At 48.3% G+C, this 11404-nt stretch overlaps 1 long non-coding RNA gene across 1 annotated transcript; it reads left to right on the top strand.

The window, feature by feature from the left end:
* Window positions 1–6465: 6465 nt before the first annotated feature.
* On the top strand, window positions 6466–8726 carry LOC142827731 (uncharacterized). Its single transcript, XR_012902435.1, has 2 exons — window positions 6466–7942; window positions 8503–8726. It is a non-coding gene; the product is annotated as an uncharacterized LOC142827731 (long non-coding RNA).
* Window positions 8727–11404: the final 2678 nt, after the last annotated feature.

The following is an 11404-nucleotide window of genomic DNA, read 5'->3' as shown; positions in this document are numbered from 1 at the left end:
CAGGATGAGCCTTCAAGAGATGTTTGGGAATGACTGACATCAATAGGATAACATTCCAGTCACAAGCTGACAGAGTGGAATCCATTGATTTCAACAGAGAAAGGATTATAAAAGCAGGATGCTTTGCTTTGGAACTTTGGGTTCGTCTTGCCACAAACTCCAGAAAAGCATTGGATCGATTGATCGACAAAGGCCCTCTGTGTTCAAACTAGCTGGCCACAAGACTGATACAGAATCTTGACTGGTAACTATGGGTATGTCTACACTACCCCGCTAGTTCGAACTAGCGGGGTAATGTATGCATACCGCACTTGCTAATGAAGCCCGGGATTTGAATTTCCCGGGCTTCATTAGCATAAGCGGGGAGCCGCCATTTTTAAATCCCCGCTGCTTCGAACCCCGTGCAGCGCGGCTACACGGGGCTCAAACTAGGTAGATCGGACTAGGGTGCCTATTCCGAACTACCGGTACACCTCGTTTCACGAGGAGTAACGGTAGTACGGAATAGGAACCTAGTCCGAACTACCTAGTTAGAGCCCCGTGTAGCCGCGCTGCACGGGGTTCGAAGCAGTGGGGATTTAAAAATGGCGGCTCCCCGCTTATGTTAATGAAGCCCGGGAAATTCAAATCCCGGGCTTCATTAGCAAGTGCGGTATGCATACATTACCCTCCTAGTTCGAACTAGGAGGGTAGTGTAGACATACCCTATGACATCGTCTGGCGGGACTGTGTGTGTGTATGGTGTTTGTGTGTGAATTATTGAATAGCACATGCAACTGTTGTATTCTCAATAAATGCGGCGTACTGCCTTTTCCCCTCTGAAAGATCTCGTGTGCTTTGTTTAAGCAGATAACACCACTTCACCCAGGGCCTGGGGATTCCCTTCCCCTCCCCACCCACAACTTCTCACAGGGCCTGCAGATGCCCTCTCCTCTCCGGCACCACTCCTCTCAGGGCCTGAGGATTCCCTCCCACCCCCCTACTCCCACCCCACTTTCCCACCATCCCGCGCTCATGGGGCCTGATACCTGAGCAACACTAGGTAAATCTGTTAGTTACACATATACATTTGGACATATTACAACACATATTGTTTGCTTGTGCCTAGCTGACCTAGCAAGCCACATCACTCCCTATCAGAGACCTGTTTTCTTCATTATTTCCCACTCCCCTAAATTTTGTGTCATTTTCAAACGTTATTAGTAATGACTTTACGTTTTCTTCCAGATCACCGATAAGAACGTTAAATAGCGTAGGGCCAAGAACTGCTCAGCAGAGATCCTCATTTTCTGTGATAAAAAGAACATTCTCCAATTTAGAAAGACACACAAAAATCTGCATTTTTCCACAATGAACTGTTGAACTTTTGTTTCCCTAGATACAATATACAGTAGACACTCGTTTATCTGTGTCTCCACTGTTCGGCTGTCTATATTCACCGAACCACTAGCTAGCTACGTGGGTCACAAAGTCAATCATACCACTGTCAGCCTTGTGTGGTTGGTGGGTCAGTTAATATGGAGAGACAGCTCCCTTTTAGTTCAAGCTGGAGAGGCTCATGCACTAAGCTCCAGAGGTCTGAGAGTCAGTTCTGCTTGTCAGCGTTGTACATAAATGAGGTGCATAGGGAAAGGGACTCAGCTAAGGCTTTAGCTGTTGAATGTAGAACTTATTCTTGCCCCAGAAACCATGTTGAAGGTCAGCGCATCTCAGCAGACAATGGACTGAAGTTCTTTAGGTTTCATGGAAGGAAAACCACAGCCAATTGCTCGACCCACAGGTCCCATGGACAGAAGTCCTTCTTAGCACAAAAATAAGGGGCAAGGCACTCAGCTGGTGCAAACTGAGTCAGTGGTGTTACACCAATATACACCAGCATCAGAACTGGGGCCAAATATTTTAAGACCATTTGTTGGTTTACTCCGGGCAAAAGCTCACTTCCTGAAGAGAATTCACTGACTCCTTTCCTGACAGTGTCAGTGAAGCAACCCACAATCAGACAGAGAGTAACACTAAAAGAGTAAACAGGGGGACACCCGTGTCAATGGGAGCAGGCTGAAGGACTTGTATTTCCCATGATGCAGTGTGCTTCTTAACCATGAGGACTATGCCTACAGCTTCGTCCAGACCCCCTTGCTGACAGCCTGGCTAGAGGAATGCCCGAGGGCAGCCCTAAAAGCCAGATTGTGGGCCTATTATCCACATGGTGAGCAACTAGTCAAACAAGATGCCCCAGAGAACTGCCCATTGATTAATGCATGAGCTGATCCATTCCTAACTACTCATGATATTCACTCGTCAACACCTTTTAATGTTGTTCTGACCCACTGGTTTGATCACTGCAAAGTACACAAAGCACATTGTTCATGGCCCACCTTATCTTTTCTTACATTGTTTTTTTTTTCTCCCATTGGAAATTGGAACCACTCCATCTGTCCTAGAAGTTTGTCTCAAGTAATTAGGCAAGCTGTCTCTCCTTATCCTTTGACTGGGTCAGCAGCATAATTTTGGCATGTGACAAACTAGTGTCTAGTACACCAAAAATTAAAAAAAGACATCAGCCTAAGGTCGAGTGAATTCAGAATGATTGTGACACACTGGAGAATTTGCCAAAGACAAGTTCAAAGAAAGGCACCGATAAGGGAAGAATCAAGCACAAATACAAAATGGGGAAGAGCTGCTTTGGCAGGAAAGGACCTGAGGTTTACAGTGGACCCCAAACTGAATATTAGGCAACAATGGAGCGTTGTGAAAAAGGCAAATGCTGTACTGAGGTTATAGTAACAGGAGAGTTGGATATAAAATACAGGGAATTCTATTTGCTCTACTCCACACTGGAAAGGCTGCAATTCCAGTAAGGGGTCTGTTTTCACCTAATAAATTTATGAAGACTGCCTATCTCCTAGAACTGGAAGGGACCTTGAAAGGTCATTGAGCCCAGTCCCCTGCCTTCACAGCAGGACCATGTATCATCCCTGATGAATTTTTGCCCCAAACTGCCTCCACAAGGATTGAACTCACAACTGTGGGTTTAGCAGGCCAATGCTCAAACCACTGAGCTATCCCTCCTCCCAGCACTCACAGTCTCAATGCTGATTGGCCGAGCAGGGGCCTATTGACAGGGAGGAAACTCAGGTTCTTTTACTCTCTTTTAAGACCTCACTTATAACTCATAACCAATCATGTGTTTGATCAATTGTGCTGGTCTCCTATAATCTTCTCTGCATGATTCCTAGTGCTCTCAGAGGCTACGTCTACTCTGGTAGCTTCTTACGCAATAACTCTTTTGCGGCAGAGTTCTTGTGCAAAAACTCTTCCACAAGAGCGCATCGACACTGGCATGGGCTTTTGCACAAGAGATGTGCTTTTGCGCAAGAGCATCCATGGACATGTAGACGCTCTCTTGCGCAAGAAAGCTCTGATGGCAATTTTAACCATAGGGGATTCTTGCGCAAGAAATACATGTTGCCTGTCTACACTGCCCTCTTCTGGAAGAGCTCGTGTACAAGAGGGCTTATTCCTTGTAGGGAGAGGACTAACTCTTCCGGAAGAAGCCCTGTTTACAACACTATACTGTAAATTTACTTCTGGAAGAACACTCGTGCCATGTAGACAGCCGGCAAGTTTTTGCGGAAGAATGGCTGTTCTTCCACAAGAAGCTGCCAGTGTAGATGTAGCCTAAGGTTCTAGTTCTTCTAGAACACGTGCTGAATAATGCCCATGAAGGATTGTTGCTCTGTCAGGCTTTTGGGAACTCTTCATTCTGATCAAAGAACAAAATTCAAGACATGACCCTCAATTTGAAAATTAGGTCTCTTGGGTCCTGTTCCCAATTCTGTCATGATGGGGGCTACGTCTAGACTGCAGGCTTTCTTCAAAAGAAGCCTTTCCAGAAGAGATCTTCCAGAAAAACTTATTTCGAAAGAGAGCGTCTACACAGCCAAAGTGCATTGAAAAATCAATCTGCTTTTTTGAAAGATAGCGTCCACATTGTTCGGATGATATCTCACATTTAAGTTGCAATTACTATGGATGGAGTAGCCACTAGGGCACCTGTGCTTTTTCCTGGAGACCTCTTCTTTCAAAAAAACCCTCCAAAAACCTCTTCAACGTCCGCACGTGCCTTTTTCTTGGGTTCCTCCTTGGGGGGGGGGGACAAGATGCCATTTGTTTAAGCCAGACAGCTCCAAAGCACTGCTACCCTCCCTCCCCAACCTCCAACCCAGGGCATCTACTGAAGGAAGGTCAAAGACGTGGCAGGAGACAGGCCCCTGCTCAAAGATTTTATTATCCTCATAAATGAACCAGAAGCACCTCTGTAAGGTCACTCAGCAGCCGAATCAGGAACAGAACCCATTTTCTCTTGGATCTTAGTTACATGCCCTAGTCACAGGGCCATGCTGCCTTTCTGATAGGTGTACCTCCCCAGCTGGAGAAGGAAATATGTTACATCTGTAGTCCCTCACCCCACCCCACCCCACCTGCCCGTCCTCCCTCCCTCCCTCCCTCCCTCCCTCCCTATAAGAAGAGTATCTGAATCCTTCCAGAGGTATTCTGATTAGCCAGACCTCTGTGTGCTCTATGCTGGCTAGGACGAACTACAGGTCCCATGATGCAGTGGTGAGCTCCCTCTGGGCCTGGCTTGGGCTAGATGGGGAGAGGCTGCTGCAAGGGGTTGATAGCCTCCATTGGAGGGATAGGGAGCTGGAACAGAGAGCTGCTGCTTTCCTCAGCTCTGGGCCAAGCACTTGCAGTGACAGAGCCCATGGTTGAGATGTGGGGCTTGCTGAAGACATGTGAGGAGGGTTAAGCCTCCACTATGGCAGACAACGTGTCAGTCCTGCGCCCAAGTTTCTCCACATCTGGGCCCTGGCAGTGGAAGCTGGAGGCAAGCCTGAATTTGGCTTGCAGACCATTGAGGAAAAAGCAAGTCACGCCTGGGCTGTTGCTGTCCAATGCAATCCACATGCCTGCCAGCGAGTCCGGAGCAACCTAAGCTGGTCGCTGTCCCTCGTTGCCTCCTCGCGCCTTGTTTTCCCTGGACTGCTTCTGCCAGACTTACGAAGTGCTGGCCTGAGCACTGTTCACCCCCACAAGAGAGGGCCCGGTAGTGTGAGCTTCATGGACACCACAGCCGGGTGCATGCATGTGTATGGCCGAGAGTGTGGGTGAGGTTCATGTGCAGCTTGCTGTTGAAAGATGGAGTCCATCTGCCCCGTGGCCGTGCCACCTAGTGACCTGATATAAGTAAAATATCTTTATCTACACTTAAAAAAATGAGTAGTGCTGTGGCACCTAAGGGCATTCTCTACATTAGGAAATTATTTCAAAGTAACTTATTTCAAAATAATACCTCCTGAAATAGCTATTTCGAAATAGCATGTCCACGCTACAAGGAAGCCTCAAAATGAGTCCGAAGCAGGCTCCCTTAATGTGGACATGCTATCTCGACTTAGAGCAAGAAAGCTCTGATGGCCATTTTAACCATAGGGGCTTCTTGCGCAAGAAATTCATGTTGCCTGTCTACACTGCCCTCTTGTGGAAGAGCTCTTGCTCAAGAGGGCTTATTCCTCGTGAGGAGAGGAATGACTCTTCTGGAATAAGCCCTGTTTTACAACGCTAGACTGTAAATTTACTAGCGCAAGAACGCTCGTGCAGTGTAAACAGATGGCAAGTTTTTGCACAAGATTGGCTGTTCTTGCACAAGAAGCTGCAGTGTAGACATAGCTCCCCTAGACAGCTTTCTTCTGCTGAAAGAAGATATGCAAATTCAGAGCTAATTTGCATATCTTCTTCCGATTGTGTTATTGGAAGAGGTTTTGTCAAAAAAGAAAGCAGTTTAAATGCGGTTCTTTCAGGAAAACACCCCTTTCTCGGAAGCACCCTTTTCCCTAAAAAAATGGGATATGCAGGGTTCTTTTGAAAAAGGGGTTTTTTCCCTAAAGAACCATGTCTAGACTGCTTTCTTTTTCAACAAAACCTCTTCCAATAACCCGATAGTAAGAAGATATGCAAATTAGCTCCAAATGTGCATATCTTCTTTCGGCAGAAGAAAGCAGTCTAGACTTAGCCGAGCGGAAATATCATATTGCCTCTGTTTAACTCTACTGTAAGCACACTGTGTGTGCACAAAAGGGCCAGTGTAGACAGCTCAGATTTCTTTTGTGCAAAAAACCCCCATCGTGAAAATGACGATCGGGGCTTTTTTGCGCAAAAGCGCGTCTAGATTGGCACGGATGCTTTTCTGCAAAAAGTGCTTTTGCAGAAAAGCGTCCGTGCCAATCTAGACGCTCTTTTCCGCAAATGCTTTTAACAGAAAACTTTTCCGCTAAAAGCATTTGTGGAAAATCAGGCCAGTCTAGACGTAGCCCATAAGTTTAGCAGGTGCCAAAGTATAAAGGATTTGTCTTGACCACAGTGTAAGAAAGTATTGATTAAATCAAGTTAGATTGGACTAAGCTTTGAGGGGAATGAAATGTGAATCCCCAGTGTAATTCAAGTAGGGAAATGACTATATGAAGATTTTATGTATGTTCAGGGCTGCAATCATTCATCCAGTTTTTTCTGCCTGTCAGAGAGGTGTACCTAAGAGGAAACAACTTCTAATTTGCACACGTACCATGTGTACATTTGGGTTCAGTGCCGGTTGGTGTGATGGTCATGGTGGATGGGTGATGAAGTTAGTGGGCCAGGAGATGGAAGTAAGGCCTAGTAACAAGAATTCAGAAAAGGGCAGTTCCTCTCTGCACTAGTGAGAAGATTGGAGGTGAATCTTTTAGCATTTGATTTAGTGGGTGTAATGTAGACCCATAAATCGAACACTGAGGGCAGCCCCTGCCAGCATCTGGTACCCCTGATGCTGCAAGGAATAAGGGAAGCTGACAGTAGTGTCCTCCTGTCGGCCTCCCTCTGGGTGGACGCTGCCACAGCCTGGCTTGAGGTAAACTGACTTCAGCTATGCATTTTGCATTTTGCATTTTGCATTTTGCATTTTGCATTGCTGGAGTTGTATACAAGCTGTCCTCACTATAAGTCCAAGATACATTCAAAAAAACTTGGACTTACAGAGAAAAACTTAAAGCAGGGGATATTTTCCTGCAGTTGGCTTCCATTTGCACAAGCTTTTTTTTTGGCATGACTTAAGAGCGGGGAATGGGAGGACTTATAACGCATCAGTTCCTTCAAGTGTCAGTGACTTTAGTGTGGAACGGATGTATACCGGGACGACTTATAGTGGGGATGCCCTGTACCTTAAACCGACCTGCCTGGTCTAGTATAGATCAGGCCTGAGATGAAGAAGCAGACAATCAGGGTGCTAGGTCTGAGGTAGGGATAGGAGGAAGGGGAAAATCCAGGAGAGAAAGGAACCAGGTGGGGCATCGGTGTGGTCTGAGGGGAATTAGGAATAGAAATGAGATTTAACACTGCACAGGGAAGACATTCTAACCAGAGGGCAGTGTTTGAAAGGGCTGGTATTTATAAAAGATTTTATTTCTATTGTGTTCTGTCCTTCACTTGTTTTATCAACTTTCACACCCCTTTCACACTAGTTGTCTAGTGGAGCCAACTGTTCCATCACAAGACCACTGGACTACGGCCAGCACTCCTCCTGTAGCCGCGCTGTCTCTATGGAGGAGAATTGTTAGCTCCTGTGCTTACGTATGAAACTCTGGGTGATTGTTCAGGGCAAGTGATGCATGGAGCTATTTACAAGGCCTTCTGGCTACAGAATGCATCTGGGGCACCTACAATCCCATGGGTCGATGCTTCTCAGTCCACAGAGCTCTATAAATACTGGGGCTCCCTGTCTCCTCCTCCATCTCACTCCTCTGCAGTGGCACCTCTTCTCTGCAGTGACACTGAGATCGCAGCTGAGCTCCCGATATGAAGGGCCTCTACCTGTTCCTTATTATGACCCTCCTTCTCTTCCATGCTGCTCCAGGTGAGAGATAAAGTAGCCTGTAGGGATTATTATTGCTTATGTTTCCTGTTGCAGTAGCACCAAGGGCAGGGGTAAGCGGATTCTCTCCAGTGTGCCCAACTGATTACCAGAGGTGCATACTTACAGCTGCTCCACTCTGGAGCATGTGACTCAGAGGAGCACAGAACAGGAGTGCGGGGAGACAACAGAGCAGGATAGATTTCCCTTAAAGAGACAGAACGTGGCTTCTCTCAGACACCCCCCTCCAGTTTGGTGCTGGGCTCCCGTAAGCACTAACCTGCCCGTAGAGATGGAGGAGAGTTGTCCAGGTGATGGCAGGCAGAGGAGGAACAGGCAAGTTGGGGATGACAAGGGAAGTGGAGGGGGACTAACTGGGTGCCCCCCTAGTCTGGAGCCCAGGAGCAACTGCCCCTCCACCCCACCTCACTGCACCACTGAAGTTCAGGCACCACACATTTAACAACATTGACCATGGAGGCAAGCAAGAGTCCCTAGTCCACTGATGATACTCCATTTGCAGTGCTGGCTATCCACAAATGATTGCTTTTTCTCTTGTGCAGGTCATGGTGTACCACCTCCTAGGTGTGGTAGCGGCGGATGGGGTCCTTGTCTGCCCATAGTCGACCTTTTATGTATAGTACATGTGACCGTTGGATGCAGAGGAGGATTTGGGTGCTGCCGAATTTGATAAATATTCTGTGCCGAAGTAATGCACAAGGGGACACCTCACAGCATGGAGAGAGAGTTTTGTCCCCCTTCTCTGAATAAAATATTTCACACTGCATTTTTAAATGACTGGAGTCTTCTTGGGGTGGTGTGTGGGGCGGGGGGAGCGTATGACGGGACAGAGTAATGTTCTCTTCCTTCTTCTTTGCTCAGAATCATTTCCTAGGCGTGGCCATAGAAGTGTCAAGACTGTTCCGCGCTCTGGCACAACAAATACAAAAGTGGAGGCCCACAAAAACACCCCAAAACCTTATCTCATAGGGTATGTCTACACTACAGCGCTAATTCGAACTAGCTCATTCGAATTAGCGCATCTAGACTTAAAAACTAGTTCGAATTAGCGTTTTGCTAATTCGAACTAGCGCGTCCACACTGATTGGACGCAGGGGCGCACTTAAGGGCAGCTGAAACCGGTTCTGGCAGGGCATCAGGTCAGTAGTTGCTTTGTGTGGCTGCTGTCTGAGGCTATCTGAGGCTCGTGCTTAAAGTGACCCCCCCTGGACAGCTTGTTCTCAGCTTTTCCGCTTGCTTGTCTACCTCGTCGAGGGACAGAAAAGCATTTTTCTCTGCGCCCGTCTGTGTCGGTGGTTCCCTTCGGGGACGCCGCTGCAGGTGGCAACATGGAGCCAGAGCTCGCCCTAGGCTTTCTGGTGCAGTTTGTGGACTTGCTGCTGCAAGCCTGCCAGCAATGGCTGGAGGCTGCCTGGCACCACCTGGTGCACGTCAGCCCCCTGCCTCTCCGCCTGGCCTCCCTGGGTGCGGTGGAGGAGCCGCAGCGGCGCCCGGATGCCGGCGTGCCCAGCCACATCTGGCGTCTGGACAGCAGCAGTGACTGGTGGGACCGCATCGTCCTGGAGCGCTTGGGAGACAGGAGTGGACCCAGAACTTCAGGATGAAGATGCACACCTTCCTGGAGCTCTTCAAGGTGCTTGCTCCTGCTCTGCGGCGATGGGACACTCGCATGAGGTCCGCCATCCCCCTCCAGAAACGTGTGTCCATCGCCCTCTGGAAGCTCTCCACGCTGAACTGCTACTGATCCATCGGGAACCAGTTCGGCGTGGGGAGATCTGTAGAGAATCAACAAATATAGTGCTTTGGCCACGTGACAGGGCATCCCAAGGACGAAACCAATCAAGAGTCCTGAGCCAACAATAACAACATCTGCCTGAGTCAACAACCTTCGAGAATTCTGTGTTTGGAACTGCGAAAAAGCAGTTTGTAAAAAAGCAGGATGTGGACTTCTGCGGAGTTTAGAGGGTATAATGATAGTTGTAATCTTGCAATAAAACACCAGGCCTCCCAGTACGTGAACCACAAGGGGTACTTCTCTGTGCTCCTGCAGGCCGTTTCTGACCACTGGGGCCAGTTCACGGACATTAATGTGGGCTGGTCCAGCAAGGCACACGACACCAGGGTGTACCGGAACTCCTCCGTGTGCCAGAGGCTGCAGGCCGGGACCTTCTTCCCTGACCGCCACATCAGGGTCGGGGACGTGGACATGCCCGTCTGCCTGGGGGGGATGCGGCCTACCATCTACAGCCCTGGCTCATGAAGCCCTACACTGGGCACCTCAACCCCTCCCACCAGGCCTTCAATGCGAGGCTGACCAGGGCCCAATGACCAGAAAGCCAAAGGGGTCAGAGAAGCAACACAAGGAGCTGGAGTCTGGCAATGCAACACAGTCTGCAGCTGAGTGTGGTGATCAGCTGGGACCAGCAAAGTGAGGGGAGAGGCTCTGGGCAGGGAGACACCACCAGCCAAGAGGCCCTGCAGGCCAGACTTGGAGAGGGATTGTAACTCCAGCTGGGAGAGGGGTCCTGCTACCTAGAGCCTGAAGGCATGTAGTCACTGCCAGAGCAAGCGTGTCCCACCTGCAGCCCCCCCTGCAGCACAGCCAGGGCCAGAGAAAGAGCCCCGGGGCCTATAAAGAACAGACTGTGAACTGTCCTTACACTCTGCAGTCTGCTGTTTGTGATGTCCCCGTGCTACAGAGCAGGACTGCGTGTTCTCATTTAAACTTTCTTGTTTTTCCTTATTCTTTTCTTTTTAATCAGTTGCTGTTTAATAAATTGTATTTGCTTTGAACTGTATGTAATGATCACTGGGTCAAGAAAGCATCCAGTGTGAAGAGAACACCCCGGAGTGGGGACACCCTAGCCCCTGCCCCAAGTGACCCCAAGGTCGAGGATTAAGCCCCAGAAAACCTGGGCCCAGCCTTGCTGGGATTTTGAGGACTGCGCTACTCTAAGAGAGTGGAAGGGGAGCCCTAAGGTTCAAGGAGACCTTTGGGTAAAAAAAGTGGGAGCGGGGACTCAGATCATTTCACTGGTCGATTTCACCGGGGTGGTATATAAGCCAGGAAAGCTCTCCACAATAGCGGGACCATTCCCCCGCTTTCATTTAAGCGATGTCTGGACTACGTTTTATTTTCAAAAGAGGATATGCAAATTCTGTCAGTAGTCTGGACGGGGTTTTTTGGGGCGAAAAAAACCCTTTTTTGAAAAAACTGCTCTTCCTTAAAAAATGAGGTTTATGCGGTTTTTTCGAAAAAGGTTTTTTTTCCGGAAAAAACTGCAGCCAAACTACTTTCACTTTCAAAAGATCCTCTTTCAAAAGTGAGCTTGGAAGAAGATATGCAAATTCACGCAGAATTTGCATATCCTCTTTTGAAAAAAATGTAATTTAGACGTAATTGTAAAGTGCACTCTTCTAGGCAGTATTTCATTCCTTCTCCTG

Source organism: Pelodiscus sinensis, chromosome 3 (genome assembly GCF_049634645.1).
Source record: "Pelodiscus sinensis isolate JC-2024 chromosome 3, ASM4963464v1, whole genome shotgun sequence".
In the NCBI taxonomy this organism is placed as follows: Eukaryota; Metazoa; Chordata; order Testudines; family Trionychidae; genus Pelodiscus; species Pelodiscus sinensis.
This window is presented reverse-complemented; position numbering and strand designations above follow the sequence as displayed.